The 15,621-nt window shown below is 38.5% G+C and overlaps 1 pseudogene; it reads right to left on the reverse strand.

The window, feature by feature from the left end:
• Nucleotides 1–1,944: 1,944 nt before the first annotated feature.
• The window catches only part of LOC126067912 (40S ribosomal protein S7-like), a 31,142-nt pseudogene continuing 17,465 nt past the window's right edge, over nt 1,945–15,621 (reverse strand).

The following is a 15,621-nucleotide window of genomic DNA, read 5'->3' on the forward strand; positions in this document are numbered from 1 at the left end:
TATGAAGCAGGTGTTTTGCACTCACACAACTAACTAATCCAAGAGGTCACCTGCTAAATAAATGGCCTATAGATCGGCAGCAGAATCAGGGGTACACTTACCAAAAAGTAGGCATGGACGACATAATTGCCCCGAACATGACTAATACCATATGCAATAATAGCTGACTACGTTCCAAGATTGCTAAGGAAATTAAGTAATAAATACCAATGAATACCAAAAACTCAACCACTCGTCCCAATAACAACTTTCTACGACAGTTTTTAACCTCTAGGGTGTCTCTATATCCTAAGAAAATAAAATATCTTAGATGAAATTCTTTCTCAATTTCACATCATTCCTTGAGATCGAGTTCATATATGACCATTTCAGTCAATCAGCTAATTCCTTTCAGCTTATCTGGCCTAGGAGATGATAACACCTTCACATGTTTTCTCATAAAGGATTTTATAACCACGATGTCTGTATAGCCTATAGGTGGCGGGCTGGCAATTCTGAAACCACTTTACATGTATACTAAGGGTGAACAAATAAGTAAATAAATCATAGATAATGGGAGCAAGGTTTCTCACTGTCAGAAAAGCTACAAGTAAAGGAGGAAGGATAAGATAAACCCTGTGGTGTTGTATTAGAGTCAGAGATATCTGTACAAATTCATGTTTATTTTAATATATATACAATAGATAGATGCAGGAATAAGTTAGTATAGATACTTTTTTTTTTAATTCTATCTGCTGAGGGAATCTAGAATTAGTGACATCCCAAGCACACTTAGCACCCAAATTTTAGTCTCTAAATACCATTATCCAACATAAGGAGCCAGGCCTGGGTCCCTGAAGAAGAGACTCATTCTAGGGGCTGAAGCAGAGAAAACACAAAATAAGTCTTGAGCATAATAAAGTGCCAGAAAGTGAAGAAATACTAAAAAAATTTTAAAAAGCAGCCTTCTTGAAAGAACACAGGATCCAACCTGAAGGAGCTCTTAATGGTGAAAGCTGGACAATTTGAGCAACAAAATAAATAATGATGATATTGGATTTAAAACCAAATAATAAAATGAATAGCCATGAACCCATGCTGATGTAAATAAAAGATTCAACATAAATAAATAGATAAGGGAGAAGGGACAAACCCTGCTTATTGAAGAACTCCAAATAATATATGTAGACTGACTGAGAAGACTAGACAATCAGCATTAGGACAGCACAATAATAATTGCTGTAGACAAGATCTACCAATGAATGCTTAAATGAGTGGGTGAAACAAGAAATAAAATATTTGAAGAGCCACAAATTATCCCCCCCATACTTATTAATTGTCCAAGTAGTTTTAGTATACATCCTCAAATTCTTTCATACTCCTCCTTCCAGGAAATGGACCTCAACCCCCTTTCTTTTGAGGTAAGCTGGATTTAGTGATGCATTCGTAGTGAACAGAATAAGGAAAGGGGAAAATAGTAACTTTACCGTGCAGAAACCTGGCAGACGCCACCTGAGCCACGCGATCAAGGTTAATGAACATCAGCGGTAATACATCTCATCAATATCATGCACTGCATCCTTATACCATATGATGAAAAGGATACTTTATGATAATCTTTCAAAAAATCCATAATCCAAGTCTAATCACCAGGATCCCTGGTGGCAGTGGTTAAGCACTTGGCTGCGAACTAAAAAGTCGGTCGTTTGAACCCACCAGCCTCTCCTAGGGAGAAAGATATGACTGACAGCCTACTCCTGTAAAGGTTACAGCCTTGGAAACCCTATGGGGCAGTTCTACTCTGTCCTATAGGGTCACTATGAGTCAGAATCAACTAGACAGCAAAGGGTTTTAAGTCTAATCATGAGAAAATATCAGACAAATCCAAATTAGAGACATTATACAAAATACTTGACCTTTTGTATAATGCAAGGTCATGAAGAAGAAGGAAAAGCCTAGAAACTGTCACAGTTTGGAGGATACTAAAGAGACAAGATAACTAAATGCAGTGTGGTATTTTAGATTGGTCCTGGAACAGAAAAATGGCATTAGTGGAAAAACTGGTAAAATCCTAATAGTGTCTGTGAACCCAAAAAACCCAAGCCCATGGATGTCTAGTTAATTCTGACTCATAGTGACCCTATAGGACAGAGTAGAACTGCCCCTTAGGGTTTGCAAGGAGCAGCTGAGCTCTTAACGACTGCACCACCAGGGCTCAGTAAAGTCTCCAGCTAATTAATAATGTTGTAGCAATGTCAATTTCTTCATTTCGGTATGTGGACCACAGCTATCTGAGTTGTTAACATTAAAGGAAGCTGGGTGAAGAGTATATGAGCATCTCTGGACAATATTTACAACTGTTGTGTAAAATTAGGGTTGTTTCAAAATCAAAAGTTGCTGTGTAATAGCTGTGTACCAAACAACTACAAAAATCTCACTGGTATACAGAACAGAACTTTTATTTATCTCAAAGTTCAGTAGATCTGATTACACAAGGTAGCTTTTCTGATCTTGTCTTGATTCATTCATATGCCTAGAGATTGGTTTTCCATTAGTTCATCCAATAGCAAAGCATGGTCTTTTCTGGAACAACAGAGCACCATGGTACTATCCTACCACGTCTGTCTCATCGACATGGCCATTTTATCATGGTTATGGCAGAGGCCAATGGCAGGCAAGTGGAAACACACAAGTTGTTTTGATGCTAGGATTGAACCTAGGGGCCAAATGAAGTCACAAAGCCAGCCCAGTTCAAGGGGTGGAAAACTGTTGCTGTTTCTTTTGTTAGAGAAATAGTAAAGCCACGTGCCAAAGAGTGCGGATGTAAGGAAGTTAAAATAAATGAGGCTGCCATGGCAACCTATCACACATGCTGACAGTGCATGGATTACCAATATTGTCTTCCATTAGCATACCAGATAATATAGACAGTACGACTCGAACCTTGTCCTCCAGCACTGATCCAAATGAATTATTCAATGCATATTCTTATGGTTATTTCATACGGTCAAATTTATATTTTAAAATTTCAAAAAAGAAAGTACCTACTTGATTTTCTGTTAAACTTTGTATTATTATATAGTTTTCCTTTTGAAACCTGAACATAAGGCAAAAGCAAATAAAAGAGGTCAAGTTCGGTTTGAAGAATATCATTTTCTCTGTTCTTTGAATTTATCTCTTCTTAACAAAGCCTGTATCATTAAAAGAAAATAAAGGTCCAATTCTACATTTATTACAATTTCAAATCTAGTTTATTGAAATTTTGTGTGAATGCATTTACAGTTTTTTTAATTATTGTTATTTTTAAAATGTAATTTCAGGTAAACATCGGGCCTCTCCTTCGACAGGATTCCTGGAACTTCATTCCACACACTCCTCTCTCCTGTTCTTTGCCCTCGTAAATACCAAATAAACAAATACATGCTTTTTTTTAGGTCTATGGTGTTGAGAATCAGTATAATTCAATAAACATTTATAATTAGTCTCTCCCAGTTATGTCCTGAGAACATTTCACCCCTCTGTTAAAATTGAGCTCTTGTGAAATGACCTTAGCAAAAGCTGCTTTGAAAAAAAAGCATAAGGTTTCAGAAAGTGTCACACCAAGTCAGCTGCTATGACATAGATGAGCACTGAAGCAGAGTATGACTAGGATAAAAAGCAAAATAACCAAATTCCTCAAATTATTTATGTGTGTGTCATTACAACTCCTTTGTTGGAGTCAAAACTAAACCAGGGTGTTCAAATTGCTTTTGTTAAATGTGCCAGGCAATTAGGTCAATGCTCTTATTTGGGTCAACCTGGCGAGAACACAATAGTCACATGGTTTATAATAGACAGAAAAAAAAACTATTTTTATATAAATACACACACACACACCACATACACACACATGTAATCAACGACTTACTTTTCCAGGACAGTGATGAATAGAAGGCAATGTCATCACATATAAGGACCAAAATGAGATACCTAGTGTGGAATCTCTCTCCTTTTTGAAATTCAAAAAGCTGTACACTGTAGGTACATATTTCACTTACGGGTAGAATCTTGTCCCTGAAAAGATACGTTGAAGTCTTAATTCTCAGTACCTGTGAATGCGACTTTGTTTGGAAATAGGGTCATTGCAGATGCAATTAGTGAAGACAAGGTTATTAGGCTGGGCCTTAATCTCTTTATGGCTTACAAAAGGAGGAAAAGAGACACAGACAGAGACACACAGGGAAGGCACCATCTGATGAAAGGGCAGGGATTGGGTTACGATACCACAAGTCAAGGAATGTTGGGGCCAAAGAAAGAGACAAGGGAAGACCTTCCCCTAGAGCCTCTGGAGACAGCGTGACCCCACCAACACACTGGATTCAGACTTCAAACCTCCAGGACTGTGAGAAAATAAATATCTGTTGCTTCATGTCACATCAGTTGTGGTAATTTACCATGGCAGCAATGGGAAGCTACTACAGATGCCTACCATGGGATCCCTCCCTTTTTTGAAATTAAAAAAGCAATACTAAGTAGGTGTATGTTTCAGTAATGGGTCTAAGGGATATCCCTTTTGTATCTGTAAAACTCCCTGACTAATGTTTGGCCCCTAAACAAAAATTATATGAAGTACAAATAAGTAACAGAAGTTTAAATGCAGATTATTAAAAATAGATTTGAATACATATTTATTGCATAAGCAATGTGTGCCAAATAGTGTCCTAGGTGCTGGGAACATAAAAATGATCAATACGTGTTTTTGTTCTTCTGAAACCCACACATACACTAAGTGGTATAAAGAAAATATAATTTTAATACAATAAAGGGTATTTGGGCAGTGGAGGGGTGGATTATTTTATATAGGCTACAAGGGAATGTTTCACATTACAGGTGATATATGAAGTCAATCCCATTTACTACAAGAATCCCTACCTAGGTCTGTAGGGAGGAAGGTCTTGCTAGGTAAAGGGGTTAGTATGTTTGATGCTTCTTAAGCACTAATGAGCATGGTATGTGGGAAGAACAGAATGAAGACCCCTGTGGGTAGAGCATAGTCAGTGAAAGGTGCAGATATAAGAGCTAATGTACTTATGTACTTGAAGGACACTGTAAGGAGCTTAGATGTCATGTTTACTACAATAGGAGCCCACTGAATGGCTTAAAGCGAAGGGACAGCATAATTGGACTTGTTTTAGAAACAGAATAAATTTGAAAGAAGCAACAAAGAAAGCAGAGAGATCAGATAGTTGAGCAGGTATCTGACAATTTTCCTCATTGAAGGAGAAGGTGTGTGAATGGATTGACATATAAGAAAAGATTGTCAATTAAAAGAGTTGGTGAAATCCTGGGAGTGTGTTTAGCTAAGCACTGACAATGGACTAGAATAAGAACCATTTTTTCCTGTGCTAATTTATAGATGAAAACACTTTCCTACTTTAACTCAGAGTAAGAGGTTGTAAAATAAAGAAATAGTTACCCCAAAACTTGGCCAATTCTTCACTCTACATAATTTTCATAATTATGCAAATAGTTTTACCATCCAAATTCTATTGTTGGACAACTATCTGGATCCATATTTTATTGACTGGACTGTTCTGTAAAGTACAAACAAATATTAAAGTACTTATAGAATGACTGTATGATCCATCATGCTTTGGCAACAAAACCGTATTTCTTGCTCCTATTCAGTTTGCAGTGGCTAGGAAAAAATTTTAGGAACTGTGAAAGGCAGACTATTTATATAAAAACACCAACTAATAATTACTGGAATGCTATGCTATAATAGTAAGTCAGCCATTCTAATTTGTGTATGTGTGTGTGTGTGGATGATACCTTGTCATTTTTGTTTGCAATTGAAACACTGGAAATTCAAAATTAATATCCTTAACTGTGAGCTTCTTATACACACCAGAAAAATGTTTCAACCTTGTATTCAACATTGTTCTGCTGTACTTGGGCCAAATGAACATTTAAAAGCTGGCTGCCATCCAGTTTTACACAGACTTCCTTTTCCAAGATTTCACTTGGGAAGACCAAGTCTTCAAGAATTGCATCATGCGTGGCTGTCAGGGTGTGCCTGTAGGGATACTTTTGCTTATTTTTTATTTCTTTGGTATGGCTTTTTTGAGTTGGTTTAGGCAGACTTCTCCTCTGAGCAATAAAGCCAATGTGATTTTCACTGAACTTTTTCTTCAGTTCACTTACTAGCCAGATCTGGATTTCATGGAAAGATGAGAGGAAAGACAAGGATTATAATAGTTTCCCAACCACGACCAAGTTCATTTTCCTTGGCTGCTGTTATACTCAGCTCCCTTACCTGAGCCTCTAGGTCCGAGTTCATCTCCAGCTCATGTGTCTGCCATTGGGCTTCACAGTCTTTGTGCTTAAGCTGAACATGGCCTTTTTATTGGTGAGCGCCAGCCTGTGAAGAGGCCCCTAAATTGTTATTTTTTAATCATTATAGAAAAATAAGTTATTAAAACTTTGCCCAACAAAAGCATCCATGATAAATAAATTAATGTAATGCACATTTATGTTCAGACTTCTGAAGAACAGTCTTCCACTCTGGAAGGAATATAACAACACCTTGTTTTAAAACTTCCTACTTCTACTAAATAAATATAATTTAGAGACCATAAAACAAGAGTAAAGGGGAAATACACCCCTGGACACCTTTTTAAATTAGTAATGAAGTCACCCCTGAGATTCACCCTTCAGTCAAAGATTAGACAGGCCCATAAAACAAAACAAGACTAAATAGGCACACTACTCCAGGGACAAGGACAAGAAAGCAGAAGGGGACAGGAAATCTGGTAACGGGGAACCTAAGGTCAAGAAGGGGAGAGTGTTGACTTGTAGTGGGGTTGGCAACCAATGTCACAAAACAAAATGTGTATTGTTTAATCAGAAGCTAGTTTTCTCTATAAACCTTCATCTAAAGTACAATTAAAAAAAAAAAAGAGTAATGGGGAAATAAAACCCATAAAACTACCTTTCCACTGAAGCTAGTAAGGATAGAAATCCTACAGTTAATTATCACAAGGTACAACCAAGTAGGGCAAAGAACAAGAAGTTGTAATGGTGTCCCAAGGATGCATAGGACTGTGAATGGATGCTAGCAGTGTTATCAAACCCAGAAAGGTGGGTCCTTGCCCAGTGCAGTCTGACTTGCCAATTGTCTGGACACTAGTCTTTGAGAAAGAGAAAGTAACTTTATTGCAATGCACAGAGCAAGAGCCGGGAGAAAGTTCCTCAGATCCAGCTCCCCGAGCAATGCGGAAGCAGGGCTTATATGTGATTTGGGCAGTAAGATGGAAGCGGCACAAGTGTACCGGGGGAAAATTCTAGAAGACAGCCAGGAAACAGGATATGACGTGGTTCCTAGGCATATCATATTTCAGTTGTAGAAAATCAAAGACAAATTCATGAATGAAGCTGGGGATGGGATCACAGGAATAAGAATTACATTGGACTTTTCTTCAGAAAAGTGCATGCAATCAAACAGAGAGAATAGTGAAACATTTAAAGTGTTGAGAGGAAAACAACAATAACAAAAACTACAAAAAAAAAAAAATTACCTAGAATTCTGTACCCAGGAAAATTATCCTTCAAAAGTGACAGAGAAATAAAAACTTTCCAAAACAAACAAAAAGTAAGAGAATTTGTCACCACTAAACTTGCCTTTGGAGAAAAATATTGAAGTTGTCCAAGATTTCATTCCACTGGGATCAACAGTCAACATCCGTGGAAGCAGCAGTCAAAAAATCAAACAGTGTATCGTTGCATTGGGCAAAACTGCTACAACAGACCTCTCTAAAGTCCTAGAACAGAAAGACATTATTTTGATGTTTAAGGTGCACCTGTCCCAAGTCATGGTCTTTTCAATCACCTCATACGAATGCAAAAGCTGGACAATGAAAAAAGAAAACGAAAGAAGAATTGATGCATTTAAATTGTGGTATTTTCAAATAATATTGAATATACCAAGGACTGCCAAAAGAAACAACAAATCAATCTTAGAAGAAATACAGCTGAAATGCTTCTTAGAAGCAAGAATGGTGAGTCTTATGCTCATTTGCTTTGGACACGGACACATCATCAGGAAAGACCAATTGCTAGAAAAGGACATCGTGTTTAATGTGGTAGAGAACCAACAAAAATGAGGAAAACCCTCAATGAGAAAGACTGAGACAACGCCTCATCAATGGACTCAAGCATATGACACAGGACTGGGCAACACTTTGTTCTGTTGTACATACAGTCACCATGTGTCAGAGCAATCTTGATGGCAGGTAACAACAACAAACCTGCCTTGCAAGAAATGTTAAAAGAAGTTCTTCAGAGAGAAGGAAAATGATATAGGTCAGAAACTTAGAGCTACTTAAAGAAAGGAAGAGTGTCCAAGAAGGAATAAATGAAGGCAAAATATATATATTTTTAAATTTTTCTTATTCTTAGCCGATCTAAAAGATAACTATTTAAAAAAAATAGTGCAATATATTGGATGATTATAGCTTATGCAAAAGTCCCTGGGTGTCACAAATTTTTATGCATTCAACTGCTAGCAGAAAGACTGGTAGTTTGAACCTACCCAGAGTCACCTCAGAAGACAGGCCTGGAGATCTTCTAAGAAAAGGTCACAGTCTTGAAAACCCTATGGAGCAATTCTACTCTGCACACATGGAGTTGCCATGAGTCAGAATCGCTGTGACAGCAGTTAACAACATCTTATGGAGAAGTAAAATGTATGACAGCAATTTTATAAGAAACGAGAGAGAAGAATTACAGCTTTATTCATAATTGCCCCACAGTGGATGAAACCAAGATGCCCTTCAAGAGGTGAATGGATAAAGAAACTATGGTACATCCATACAACAGAGTATTATTCAGTGATAAAAAGATATGGAGGAAACTTAAATTCATATTCGTAAGTGAAAGAAGCCAGTCTGAGACAGCTACATCCTGTTTAATTCTAACTATATGACATTTTGGAAAGAGCAAATCTATAGAAAACAATGAAATGATCAGTGGTTGAAAGGAATTTGAGGTTGAAGGATAAGGATGAATAGATAAAGCATAGAGTATTTTTAGGGCAGTGCAGCTATGCTGTATGATACTCTAATGGCGGAGACACGACATTACGTACTTGTCAATACAGTTAATAATAACGCATCAACTTTTGTTCATCAACGGAAACAAATTTACGACAGAAATGCAAGATGTAAATTATAGGAGAAACAGTATGAAGAGAAGAGGGTAGTGTAGGGAATTCTCTGTACCTTCTGCACCATTTTTCTATAAACCTAAAACTGCTCTAAAAAATAGCCTATTTTAAAAAATGAATACAGCAAAACATTATGGGAAAAAATCCACTGTGAGCAAGCAGGATTTATTTCAGAAATATGTTAATATAATTTATTATTTTTTTAGAGAAAAAGAGAAAAATTATGTTTTCATCTCCAAAGCCTGCTGACTGAGATCCTCCATTGATTTCACCAACAGCAATCCTGGGGTGACAGAAATCCCAAGGTGAGGTGTAACAGAGTCAATAGGTAAGGGCTGGTCTGACATTTGGGACACCAGCAAGAAGTATTTCCATCACAAAATACATAATATTACATACAAAGCCTTATATGATTTAATTGTGCAACAGTTTACATTTTTTCTACTACTTAAACCCACAAATAAAAATTTGAATTAAAATATAGTTCCCTTCGACTTTACAAATGGACATAGGAGGGGCAAAAGGCATCTTATATGTCTTTAGTCTTTGAATCAGAATGAAATGTTCTTCTAGAAGATAACCCATAAAATCCTAGAGTTCTGACTAAGATCAACATATAATAGCACTTACATCACTGCTCACACTGAGTCAGTTTCAACTCATAGCGACTGTATGTACAAAACACTTCCCAGTCCTGCACCATCTTCACAATCATTGCTATGTTTGAGCCCATTGTTGCAGGCACTGTGTCAATCTATCTAATTGGGTCTTTATCATTTTTGCAGACCTTCTATTTTGCCAAGCATGATGTCCTTCTCAAGGATCTGGTCCCTCCTGATAACATGTCCAAAGTATGTAAGACAAAGTCTTGCCATCCTGCTTGCTTAAGGAGCATTCTGGTTGTACTTCTTCCAAGACAGGTTTGTTTGTTCTTCTGGCTGTCCATGGTATACTCAATATTCTTCACCAACATCATAATTCAAATGCATCAATTCTTCTTTGGTCTTCTTTATTCATTGTCAAGCTTTTGCATGCATATGAAGGGATTGAAAATAAGGAGCACCTTAGTCCTCAAAGTGACATCTTTATAACACTTTAAAGAGGTCTCGTGCAGTGGATTTGCCCAATTGCAATGTCTTTTGATTTCTTGACTATTGTTTCCGTGGGCATTGATCGTGGATCCAAGTAAAATGAAATCCTTGACAACTTCAATATTTTCTGTTTATTATGGTATTGCTTGTTGGTCCAGCTGTGAGGATTTTGGTTTCTTTATGTTGAGGTGCAATCCAAACTGAAGTCTGTGGTCTTTGGTCTTCATCAGGAAGCGCTTCAAGTCCTCTTCACTTTCAGCAAGCAAATTTGGGCCATCTGCATCAACCTTGGTTGTGTCATCTGGAAGTTGTCACAGATTCTACCAGGACTTAAATTTCTTCATTTTCAATTTTCAGATCATCCAAAGGCATTAGTTAATGGAACTCACGATAATGGAATTTCGGAAGATACGCCCATTACATTGGTGCTCTGGATTATTGCTTAAAGGAATCTACAGAGTATTTTAAATTCAGTGTTTATAATGTCCATGGCATTCCTTCTTACTGTTACTTGAAATTCAATGCCTGAAAAATTAGTGTTTCAGATCAGACCACTTTTTGTCAGGGCCTTATAGATATCCCTTTTGCACCTCACATGGATATCAAAAAGTATATTCACCCTATTCTCCCATACACCTGTTCCTGTTTCACCTTTCCTATCCCACATAAGAATGTCATTATTACCCTGTCGTTCAAACAAATACCTGAAAGATGTCTGCAAGCTTCCCCTTCCCTCATTCCTCACACTCAATAGCACTGGGTGGTATTACTTTTATCTCATATCTATCTCTTCAACTCATCCTTTCCTGTCACTCCCATTTCCTAAGGTCAGGATTTCATAATCCAGTAGGATGGCAGTAGTCTCCTTACTGGTTTCTTGTCTCCCATTCACAGTCCATCCTCCACACTAATGTCCCTACACCCTGTGCAATAACGTCCCCACTGATTATAAGAGAAAGCCATTTAGAATCTATTCTTGCTTGTCTTCCAGACACCCTACATGTAGATACTAAGTCCCAGGGGAAAACACATGAGCTCCTTGAATTCCCATCACCTCCTCTACCTGTCTCACAACTATTTGCCTTCATCACTCAACTGCAGTATCATCCATCCATTGGAAGTATTCCCAGATGTTCATTCTCCTCCCCTCTTTGGCTGGGTGAGGGAGATAGGAACCGCTTTTGTGTGTGCCTGTGGCACCCTGATGTCACTTCAGTGCTGATGCTAAATTCTTATTGTTTTCAACACTTGTCTTCCTTTCTATTGTGACCTATCTCTAGGCAGGGATTTTTTTTTTTTTTAATCTATGCATACTACTTAATGCAGAGTTTGGCATATATTAAACCCTTTGCTCTCGAGTCAGTTCCAACTCATAGCAACCCGATAGGGCAGAGTAGAACTGCCCCATAGGATTTCCAAGGAGTGGCTAGTGTATTTGAACTGCTGAACTTTGGGTTAACAGCCAAACCCTGAAGCCACTGCACCACCAGGCCTCCTTGGTATATATTAAGACTCAAAAATTCTGTTCAATAAATTGAGTAGGATGTGACCTTTGAGTATAAAAATTAATTGTAAGATTAAAATTCATCTAAAATTGGAATGTTTTATCAGCTTTGTACCCTGTTTCTTTTCAAGTAGTCACATGCCTGTGACTTTGGAATGGATTTTTTTAAAAAATAAAAATGTGCACACAGTGGAGCCATCCAAACTTGCAGATGAAAAGTATACACTTCAATTCATGAGCCAGATGTTTTATCTCTTCAATGGCAAACATCTGGATGTTTATAAATTCAGCAGTGATTGGTTAATTTTGTCTTAATTTTTCATCTGGATGTTTGGTATCATGTGGAAAGAACTTATATTTCTAATCTAACCAAAAAAATGTTTTATACATACACAAAAGAAAAAAGTGATTGTGTTTAGTAAAACATCATCTGGTCCTGTTTTCCTTTTTATATTTTTGACTTCTACAATTTTGTCTCTTGAGATGTTATGTCTAGAAAACATCCACAGGGCCTCACAGATAAGTTCACAGAATGATTATAGGTGTAGGGCTGCTAAAATTAAAGAACAGATTAATACAACCTGATACCTGCTGTCTTAGTCATCTCGTGCTGCTATGACAGAAATACCACAAGTGGATGGCTTTAACAAACAGAAATTTATTCTTTCGAATTTTAGGAGGCTAGAAGCTCAAATTCAGGGTGTCAGTTCTAGGGGAAGACTTTCTCTGTCAGCTCTGGGGGAAGGTCCTCGTCATCAATCTTCCACTGGTCTAGGAGCTTCTCAGTGCAGGGACCCCAGATCCAAATGATGCACTCCACTCCCGGTTCTCCTTCCTTGGTGGTAGTAGGCCCCTCTCTGTGCTCGCTTCTTTCTCCTTTTATCCCTTGTAGGATAAAAGATGATGCAGGTCACACCTCAGGGAAACTCTCTTTACAGCTGATCAGGGGTGGGACCTGATCAAGGTGTTGCATCTCAACCTAATTTTCTTTAACATAACCTAATCTTCCCTTATCAACCACAGGCAGAGATTAGAATTTACCATACACAGAGAAATTAGATCACAAAACGGAGGAAAACCACACAATACGGGGAATCATGGCCTACCCAAGTGACATTTATTGTGGGGGGAGACACAATTCAACCCCTGACACCTGAGTAAAGCACAACAGAAAGAATCAGCAATACTGACCTTTTAGTTGGTGCCACATCCTCCACAGAACACATTCCATACTTTTATTCTGTGTCACCTGCCACACACCTAGATGTTGGCATTTCCAGCCACAATTTACAAATGAGGAGGTTACGTAAGTTTTCCCGGGCCTACAACAAAAAGTGTGGAGAATTTGTTTTTGACACCAGATCCTCCGACTAAAACATCCAGCGTAGTAACATCTACACACTACTCTGAATTTTGAACTTTGGGTTTCAGCCCATTCCAACACAGAATACTTTAAGCACACACACACAGAGCTATTATTTCACATTTTCTGTGAGTCAGTGTCTAGGCACAGCTTAGCTTCAGGATCTCAGCTTCAAGTTGGTAGCCAGCCCTGCAACTTCATCTCAAGACTTCAGTGAGGGAGGATCTGTTTCTAAGGAAACACGGTTGATGGTAGAATTCAGTTTCTTGTGGGCTGTGGGGCTGAGGGCTTCGTGTTTTTGTTGGCTGTTGGCTGCCCTTAGTTCCTTACCCTGTGGGTCTTGTGAAGGGGCAGCTGAAAACATAGCAGCTTGTTTTGTTGAAGCCAATAAGAAGGAGAGTCTGCTAGCAAAACAGACATTACAATCTTACGTTACATAATCACGGAAGTGACTTCTCGTCACCTTTACCACAGTGCTTTGGTTAGAAGCAAATCTTGGGTCCTGCCCACACTCAAAAGGAGTGGATTACACACACACATGAGTACTAGGAGGTGGGGGCCGCGTGGAGTCACACTGCTGCAGAAATGAGTCATCCAGTCACACGTCTGTTGATAGAGCTGGTTCATTTCTAGCCTCCCTTGAAGAGTAAATTGGGTAAAGGAACAGGCTCATTCTATAACATGATGTGGGGTTGAAGAGAAGTTCAACGTAGACCACTTTTAACACAGCATTTACTAACACAGCATGCCCTGGAGGTCTCATGGCATCATCTCATGACAATCTCCCTGATCCTTCTGTATGTTGTTTAAATGCCTCTTTCACTCATGCACTAAATAAAGTCTTCATTGAAACGCAGTCTTATCTTTGGCATTGCAGGACCTAAGGAAGCTTATTCTTCATCAGGACACCATGATGGGCCTGAAAAGCTAACAGGATGGCCTCTCGAATAAATGTGACGACAGAGAAGAAAGAGGGAGCTGGTAGAACTAAAAATAAATAAATAGGTAGCTAGGTAGACAAATAAATAAAGAAATGAGTGAGTGAATAAATAATAAATGAATAAATAAGTAAATAAAATTATAAAGCTTCATTATCACACTAAAACACCAATAGAGTGTTTCCCATTGGGTACTCTGTAGGATGTTAGTTCCAAGAGCTAATCAGAAACATATGCAGGAAGAGTTCTATGTCCAATAATTGTTTGATATCCGGATTTAGCAAAGATGAAGGTAGTTTAGCAAAGCGCTTCTCCAAGTTGCTACCATGCTGAAGCATGTGTTGTGAACATGCGAAGGGTAGACCATCATATGTAGCAGTTTCTAAATTACTGTGACCACGAAACCCGTTTTTCAAGGACACCCTGTGGGACCCATGCTAACAGAATGCTTTTCGTCAAAGAACAGGAATATTAATAGCTGGCAGATTAAATTTTGCAGCCAGAGTTTGCCTGGAACTCAACAAGACTTAGGGATTTGACTTCTAAAGCCCTGAAAGAATCCAAAGGACATATAACAAAACCCTGTAATGAAGATGAACTGATGACTCACGTATGTTATAAAAGAACATGAGGTCCTTGAACCAGGGCAGATCTGCGGAGAGGTCTAAGTCATGACCATCCTCCCATTAACCTGTGACTCCTCTGAGCCACTGGACCCATTCTAGGCTGTATCTGCTACGCACCGATCATCTCAGGGTGTAGAGTTATTTTATAGTCTAATGTAAATCCTCCGTCTAGCCCAGTGATGTAGTAATAGACCAGGTACTTTCCATAAAAGAAGGAGAACCTACAAAGAAAATGAGTGGAAAGGAGATAAGAATTTTAAGTTTGGAACTAAAGGCATTTTACCCAACCACCCAGAAGAGCCTTCACTATTGCGCACTTGACATCTGTCTGTACGAATTCCAGGTTGTCTAGGAATTGTTTAGAGAGCATATGCTGGGCTTACCTCAAGTCCCATATCCCCTTGCTCCTTTCCTCCAAGGAGTGGCTGGTGGATTCAAACTGCCGACCTTATGGTTAGTAGACAAGCTCTTAACCACTATGCTACCAGGGATCCATACAACAGACTAAATTCACTCCTGTCGAGTTGATTTCGGCTCACAGCGCTAGGACAGAACAGAACTGCATCATAGGGTTTCCAAGGAGTGGCTGGTGGATTAGGACTGTCGACCTTTTAGTTAGCAGCCAAGCTCTTAAACACTGTGCCACCAGGGCTCCGTACAATAGACTAAAGATGAGATTAATCTGTTCACTCTATCTTTCAGGTATTTTGGTCAATTGTATTGTTTTTAATTCCTAAAACTTTTCCTATGCGTTCACTCTATTGCAGAGCCTCTGAGGAAAGCCACATATATAGTCTATATTTAGTAGTGTAGGCCCTAGAATCAGCCAGGAGTGAGACGAGACCCTGAATCTGTCACAACTCTGTGGCCTTGGGAAAGCACCTCAGCTCTTTAAGCCAGACTTCTTCTATTTATAAT

This window comes from Elephas maximus, chromosome 26 (genome assembly GCF_024166365.1).
Source record: "Elephas maximus indicus isolate mEleMax1 chromosome 26, mEleMax1 primary haplotype, whole genome shotgun sequence".
Taxonomy (NCBI): domain Eukaryota; kingdom Metazoa; phylum Chordata; class Mammalia; order Proboscidea; family Elephantidae; genus Elephas; species Elephas maximus.